The following is a 7,804-nucleotide window of genomic DNA, read 5'->3' on the forward strand; positions in this document are numbered from 1 at the left end:
CTGTAAACCACATATGGTTTCCTATTTGTCTTTGCTACAAGGGAAACAGAAAGTCTCCCATGCCATTGCTTTGGGAGGGTTCATCCCAGCGATTATGTTCATATGTTAAAAAAGACTTCTTTTTCCATAACCTTTGTTCATTCATTTATTTTTTCTTCCATTTTTATTGAGATATAATTGACATATAGCACTGTATAAGTTTAAGGTGTACAGCATGATTATTTGCCTTACATACATCATGAAATGATTACCACAATAAATCTAGTGAACATCCATCATCACATACAGATACAATATAAAAGAAAAAAAAATTTTTCCCTTGTGATGAGAACTCTTAGGATTTACTCTCTTAACAATTTACATATAGAAAAAAGAAAAAATACATTAATGTAACTTCAATTTTTGATGGACAATGGCTCAGCAGGAGGTCCCTGTTTGCTTTCCTGACTGTCTCATTTTCACCGATTTGTAACCGAAATATTAAACAGGGGAAGCCAAATTTCACCTTTGCCTGCTCGGTTATCTTTTTTTTTTTTTTTTTTTTTTAACGTTAAACAATTTTTATTACACAAATGTTGTCACATAATTGGATATTGCTCTACTCTGTACACAATTATTCTTACCCTCCACAGAAAGGCTGCTTCTTAACTTCTCATCTGTTGATGGCAATCACTAAAATCCTGATTTTAACAGAATAGTAGTAAAAGTGCCTCAGTGATTTAAGTTGAAAGCAGTACATTGGTGCATGGCTCTTATACTCATTTACCAGGAATGTACAAATGTCTTTATTCAAAAATACAAAATAAATTATCTGTAGGCATGGACAATGACAGCAGTAAACCATTCTATGTTGTCAACTGAAACCAGTTACTGATGGTTATAGTGATCTTCTTAAACATCAGCCAGCCTTTTCTTCAGTCATCTCCTTCAACTGACCTCTCTTAAAGTTATTGGTGAGGAACGCTGCCTTGAGCTTCCTCTCACAGCTCATTAATGATGGTAAAGCACTATTCTAGGAATTAGGACATGCCACCTCCCATACTATCTCCCATCCCTCCCATCCCGCCCATTCCAGGATCCTTCTCTTCTTTAGGAATTTCTGTGACTACAACTTCTGCTGTAGTTAACAGAGAGACCACTCCAGCAGCATCCAGTAATGCAGTTCTTACAACCTTAGTTGGATCAATGATTCCTTTTTCCACCATATTCACAAAATCTCCAAGCATAGCATCATAACCAACTTCTGAAGAATTTTGCAAAATTTTCTCAACTATCAATGATCCTTCGACACCTGCATTCTTAGCAATGGTCATTGCAGGAATTTTGAGTGCTTTTTAAATAATTTCTATACCAATTTTTTGATCTTCATTAGCTGGAGTTATTGAATCCAAGGCTGGAAGGCACCGAAGCAGGGCACAGCCCCCTCCCAAAACAATGCCTTCTTCAACAGCAGCTCGTGTAGCATTAAGGGCATCTGTAACTCTGTCTTTCTTTTCATTCACTTCAACATCACTTGTCCCACCAACCTTTAGCACAGCAACACCATCTGAGAGTTTTGCCAGACGTTCATTCAGTTTTTCCTTTTCATATTCACTAGTTGTAATATCTAACTGCTCGATGATTTCTTGAATACGCTTTTCAATTTGAGCCTTGTCACCTTTTCCTTTCAAGAGCATGACATCATCTTTGGTCACAATGACCTCTCCAACTTTTCCTAAGTCATGAAGCTGAACATCTTCAAGATTTAGAGTTAGTCCTTCTTCTCCAAATACTGCACCACCAGTAGCAATAGCCATGTCTTTAAGCTGGTTCTTTCTATTGTCACCAAAACCTGCAGCTTTGACTGCTACAACCTGAAGACCAACTTTCAGCCTGTTCAAAACGAGTGTGCTTAGAGCTTCCCCATCCACATCTTCAGCAATTATGACCAAGGGCTTACGGTGAGCATTGGCAATTTCAAGAGCAGGAACAATGGATTGGACACTAGAAATTTTCTTTTCACTTAACAGAACATAGGCATCTTGGAATTCACATTTCTGACCTTTTGATGTATTAACAAAGTATGGAAAGATATACCCTCTATCAAACTTCATGCCTTCAATAATTTCTAATTCATCATTCAGTGTTTTTCCATCCTTTACTGTGATAACGCCCTTTCTTCCAACCTTTTTCATCGCATCAGAAATGATGTTGCCGATTTCTTTGTCTCCATTTGCAGAAATAGTAGCAACCTGGGCGATCTCTTCTGGGGTTGTCACAGGTTTAGACTGCTTCTTAAGTTCAGCAATTACAGCATCAACAGCTAACATCACACCTCTCCTGATTTCCACTGGATTAGCACCTTTGCTAATCTTCTCAAAGCCTTCCTTGGCAATGGAGCGTGCCAGTACAGTAGCAGTAGTGGTGCCATCCCCAGCCTCTTCGTTTGTGTTATTGGCAACATCTTGAACAAGTTTCGCGCCAATATTTTTATATTTATCTTTTAAGTCAATGGACTTTGCAACAGTCACACCATCTTTTGTCACTTTGGGACTTCCCCAACTCTGTTCAATAATCACCGTCCTTCCCTTTGGCCCCATAGTAATGGCTACAGCATCAGCTAAAAGGTCTACACCTTGAAGCATTAAGGCTCGGGCATCTGCACCAAATTTTACATCTTTGGCATAAGCCCGAGTGAGATGAGGAGCCAGTGCCCTGGACACTGGCCTAATCTGGCGAAGGACTGCGGGCAATCGAAGCATTTCTGGGGCAGCAGCACAGCTTGTGGGTGACGAGACAGGCCGTCGGCAGCGAGTGAGGGCTCGGTTATCTTTGAAAGAAAGAGATAAGATTAGTAAGTGTCGTAATGATTAAATTGGAAGTTCTTCGAATCTGGGTACACCTCTTGATGTCTTAACTGGAGATAACATTCTTGGTGATCTATTACCAGCCGGGTTAGCTTTCCCATCCTCAGAGCAAGTATTTGGAGGGCGAATGATGAATCTTCCAGAAAGCCTAAAGACTAGTTGATTAATCTGAAAATTAAAGAGAAACTGTTAGAAGCTTAAATAATATTAGTTTTGAACGTCAGGTGGGCTGATGTGGCTCAGGAGGTGCCCTCATCACTTGTTGGCTCTGTGTGGGTGGGTGTAAACTAAAAGAGGTAAGGTTTTGGGTGTGGTGGGGCGCGTGTAGCTCCTGCCTCGGGGATGCTGCCCCCTAGCTGTGAGGGTTTGCACAAATAATCTTACCTCTCTGGCTTCACGGTCCTTCTACGGACAGATTAAGTGAAAGGAACCTTATCCTCTTGGCTTACAGAGATTGCAGAAGACCTAAGGAAATGATGGCTGTTAGAGTGATTTGGAAAGTGAAAGAGGTTGGGAAAAGTACAATTCCACAGGCTAACGAAAACCATGCACCTTAAAAAAAGCATTAGGAAATGTAAGAGCCGAAACAGATGCCTACCAAGTTTGCCCACATACCTGGCCTCCTGAGCATCTACGCTGTTCAAAAAATATGTCCTAGCTTTCTAGCATCCATTTCTATTATCAGCATTGTCTACGGGAAGAAGGTTGAGCTGGTCAGTCTTTGGAGACTGTGTTGCCTTCTAGTGACTCAAAAGTGGAGGCAATAATAACTTATTTCTACAGTGTTATAAAGACCAAGTGAGATAAGATGTGCCAGGTGCCCAGTACATAACAGGCATGGGATAGATGAGGTGCAGGTTAGGTGGATTCTAAGCAGAGCAAACGTGAACACATTGGTACAGAGGACCAAGGAACCATTTTTATTATTTTAGCTGTGCTTCCTCACTGCCCAATTTTGCATCCTCCCTTCAGCTAAAAGGGCCACCCGAAGTGTCTCTGTGGGGGATTAATCTTTTTCTGACCCCGTGTCCCTGTCCTCAGAGTGACTTCCTTGGGTAACTGGCTGTCAGTATCTGGTTAGTGGAGGTCAGAGTATTATCCAGCAGGCCCCTTAGGGTTTACCGTACAACTGGTTGTGATTACAGAGGCTACTCAAGCTTGAAAAAGGCTGAGCTTCAGTGAGAGGGGGTCTTTTGCTCCCCCTTCCTTGGAGGAATAGCTGTGCCAGTCAGACTGAGAAGGTGTACACTGGGCTAAGGGTTCTGCCAGCATCCATGTGGGGGAGAACATTCTTAAGATTGTGCTTTCCCCTGAGAGCTGCTTGGGGACCAGCAGCCAAGTCCTGGTGTGAAGACTAAGGTCCCAGAGACAGAACTGGCCTTCAGAGACCCAGAATCCCCTTGTAGAAGTGTAGAGGATGTATGTGTGTGTCTGTGTGTGTGAATTTGGTGTGTTGCATAAGTGAGTGTGTGTGTGTACATGTTTCCATATTGAGAAGAACTGTCAGAGCTTCCTGGCTCTGGAGGACCTGCTGGCGTATGTGTATTTCTCTCCATCTCATTTCTGAGATCATGTTCACTGGTACAACAGGAGAGAATCAAATCAGTAGCCTGGAAGACCAAGGATAAGGAGTATTTCTCTCAGAGGAAAAATATGAAGATATGGAAATCATGAGGAAGAAATCAAGACACCAGAGGACAAATCCAGGAGGTCTAACATATGGATAGTAAGAGATCCAGAAGGAGAAGAAAGAAGAGATGCGGAAGAGGCAATGGCTAAACAACTAATAGAGAATATTTTCACTGATCTAAAGAAAACCTGTTAACTGATTTAAAAGGCTGGGTTCTAGGAAAGATAGATAGATACCTTTCCTGGAAAATTTCTGAAGTCCAAGGAAGAAAGGAAACACATGCGTTCAGACTACAAGAACAACTTATTAACAAAGGAAAATGAATTTTTTCTAATCTACAAGAGTGGGAACTTAAAGACAGTGGAAGAACTTTACAGATCACTGAAGAAAATATACCAAAACCCCAGGAACCCTCCATCCAGTTCTGGTACCATTCCCCTGTCAGGCCAGAAGAAAGGAATTTATGGATGCCCAAGGATTCAAAGAAGAAATAAAACATAAATGACCAAATATCTAGAAATCAATAAATAAAGGAAATGCACACCAAGAGCCACAAATAATATTATACTCAGACATAAACTTATAGCCTCAAATGTCTTCATTATTAAAGAAACTGGTAATAAAGGAACTAAGAACCCACATTAATAGCAAAAGCAAAGTAGAGAAAAAATGAGAAGGAGTTAATTTTGAAAAAAAAATCAGTTCAAATGAAACTTAGAAAACAATGGTAAAAACAAAATCTGTTTTTGCTTGTTCTTAAAGACCAACGGAATAGACAGCTCTCACAAAATCAGTTAAGGAAAAAAGAAATTAGGAATAAGAAAAAACAAAACAAAATAAAAACTGTAGAAAAACAAAATTATGAGACTATTTTGCATAACTTTGACAAAAAAGAGGATATGGATAATTTCGTAGAAAAATATGGAACATCAACATTTCAAAAAAAAATAGAAATTTTGAAAAAAGGCAGTTATCAGTCAAGAGGTTGGAAAGATAACTGGCAAGATATCATTAAACAGAGACTATACAAAGAGAGATTTTATTTATTTACTTATTTTTATTGAAGTATAGTTGATTTACAATGTTTCAGGTGTACAGCAAAGTGATTCAGTTATACATGTGTATAGCTATTCTTTTTCAGATTCTTTTCCATTATAGGTTATTACAAAGTATTGAATATAATTCCCTGTGGTATATAGTAGGTCCTTGTTTATCTATTTTATGTACAGTAATTTTTATCTGTTAATGCCAAACTCCTAATTTATCCCTTCCCCTTTTCCCCTTTGGTAAGCATAAGGTTTTTTTTTTTCCCCCTATATCTGTGACTCTATTTCTGTTTTGTAAATAAGTTCATATGTATCATTTTTTTAGATTCCACATATAAGTGGTATCATATGATATTTGTCTTTCTCCATCTGACTTACTTCACTTAGTATGATAATCTCTAGGTCTATCCATGTTGCTGCAAATGGCATTATTTCATTCTTTTTTATGGTTGAGTATTATTCCATTGTATATATGTACCACATCCTCTATATCCATTCATCTGTTGATGGACATTTAGGTTGCTTCCATGTCCTGGCTATTGTAAATAGTGCTGCAGTTAACATAAGGGTGCATGTACCTTTTTGAATTATAGTTTTGTCCAGATATATGCCCAGGATGATCATATGGTAGTTTTATTTTTAGTTTTTTAAGGAACTTCCATACTTTCTCCATAGTGGCTGCACCAATTTACATTCTCACTGACGGTGTAGGAGGGTTCCCTTTTCTCCACACTATATAAAAAGATACTTTACAGCAGTTTACCTAACCTCTAAATCACATACAATCCAATGTTATTTATACGAAACCACAGTTAGTCTCAAAGTGCAGTCCCTAGACCAGCAGAAATGCAAATTCTCAGACCCTACCTCAGACATACTGCATCAGACACCCTTGGAGATGGGACCCAGTAACCAGTGGTCTAACAAGCCCTCCAAGTGATTAAGTGCGAGAGCCACAGCTATACCAGGCCATAGAAAAAATGTGAAAGCATACTGTGGCAGGTGTGTGTTTAGATATTCTCTCTCTCCCCCTGTCTATCTGTCTGTCTATCTACCTTTTATCTATTTTTTTATTTTAGGTACACAGATTGGGCAAGTTCTTAAATTGCTAAAAACTTTTTTTTTTAGTTTAAAGATGAATGGGTATTGAATTTTAGCAAGTGCTTTTCCCAAATATGTTGATATAATTTTTTCTTCTTTATTTTGATAATAAGATTTATTTTTACATTAAAAAAATTTCTATTCTCATTATACCTTAAAAAATTGTTCAATTAAGTTTGCTGATATTTTGTTTAGGATTTTTACTCTATTTTCATGAATAATATTGATCTCTAATTTCTTTTTAAAAAGTATCTTGGTAAGACTTTTGTAATAGGGTTATGCAGGAATCATAAAAATGAGTTGGGAAGTGTTCCCACTTTCTCTTTTCTTTAAAAGAGTTTGTGGAATATAACTTTTATTTATTTTTTATTTGGTAGACTTTGCCAGTGAAACTCTGTGCCTGGAGTTCTCTTCATAGAAAAATTTTAATTAGAGATTTAATTTCTTAAACAATCATTTTTATTTTCTTATTTTTAATTTAGATCTTCTATTTCTTCTTGTGACAGTTTTGGTAAACTGTGTGTGTATTTTTAATTTGTTTTATCTAGCTAATTATCAAAATAATTATCAAATTATCATTAAGTTGTTTAAAACATATTTCTATTAATTATTTAAATATACTATTGAGATATAATTTATAAAACATAAAATTAACCTTTCTAAAGTATTTAATTTATTGGTTTTTAGTATATTCACAGAGTTGTTCAACCACTGCCACAATCTAAGTAAAATTTTCACCACCCAGAAGATAAACCCCATATCCATCAGCAGTTGCTTCCCTTTCCTCTTTCCCCAAACCTAAGCAATCACTAATCAAATTTCAATCTCCATGGATTTGTTGATTTTGAACACTTCATGTAAATGAAATTATATACTATGTGTCCATCTGTGATGCATTCTTTCATTTAGCACAATGTCTTCATGCTCCATCCATGTCTTGGCACTTGTCAGTACTACTTCCTATTGCTGAATAATAATTCATTGTGTGAGCAGATATCATATTTTTTATTCATTTATAATTTGATGAACATCTGAATTATTTCCAGTTTGTGGCTATTGTGAATAATGCTACTAAGAATATTTGTGTATAAGTTTTTTGGTGAGCGTAAACTTTCATTTATCTTGAATAAATACCAAAGTACAGGTTTATTGGGTAATATAGTAATAATATTAACATGTTT

At 37.2% G+C, this 7,804-nt stretch overlaps 1 pseudogene across 1 annotated transcript; it reads right to left on the reverse strand.

Annotated features, from left to right (window-relative positions):
• Positions 1-761: 761 nt before the first annotated feature.
• On the reverse strand, positions 762-2,819 carry LOC309630350 (60 kDa heat shock protein, mitochondrial pseudogene; annotated as a pseudogene). Its single transcript has one exon. The product of its transcript is annotated as a 60 kDa heat shock protein, mitochondrial pseudogene (transcript).
• Between the last annotated feature and the right edge of the window lie 4,985 nt (positions 2,820-7,804).

Source organism: Balaenoptera borealis, assembly GCF_965194805.1.
Source record: "Balaenoptera borealis genome assembly, chromosome: 6".
NCBI classification, from domain to species: Eukaryota; Metazoa; Chordata; class Mammalia; order Artiodactyla; family Balaenopteridae; genus Balaenoptera; species Balaenoptera borealis.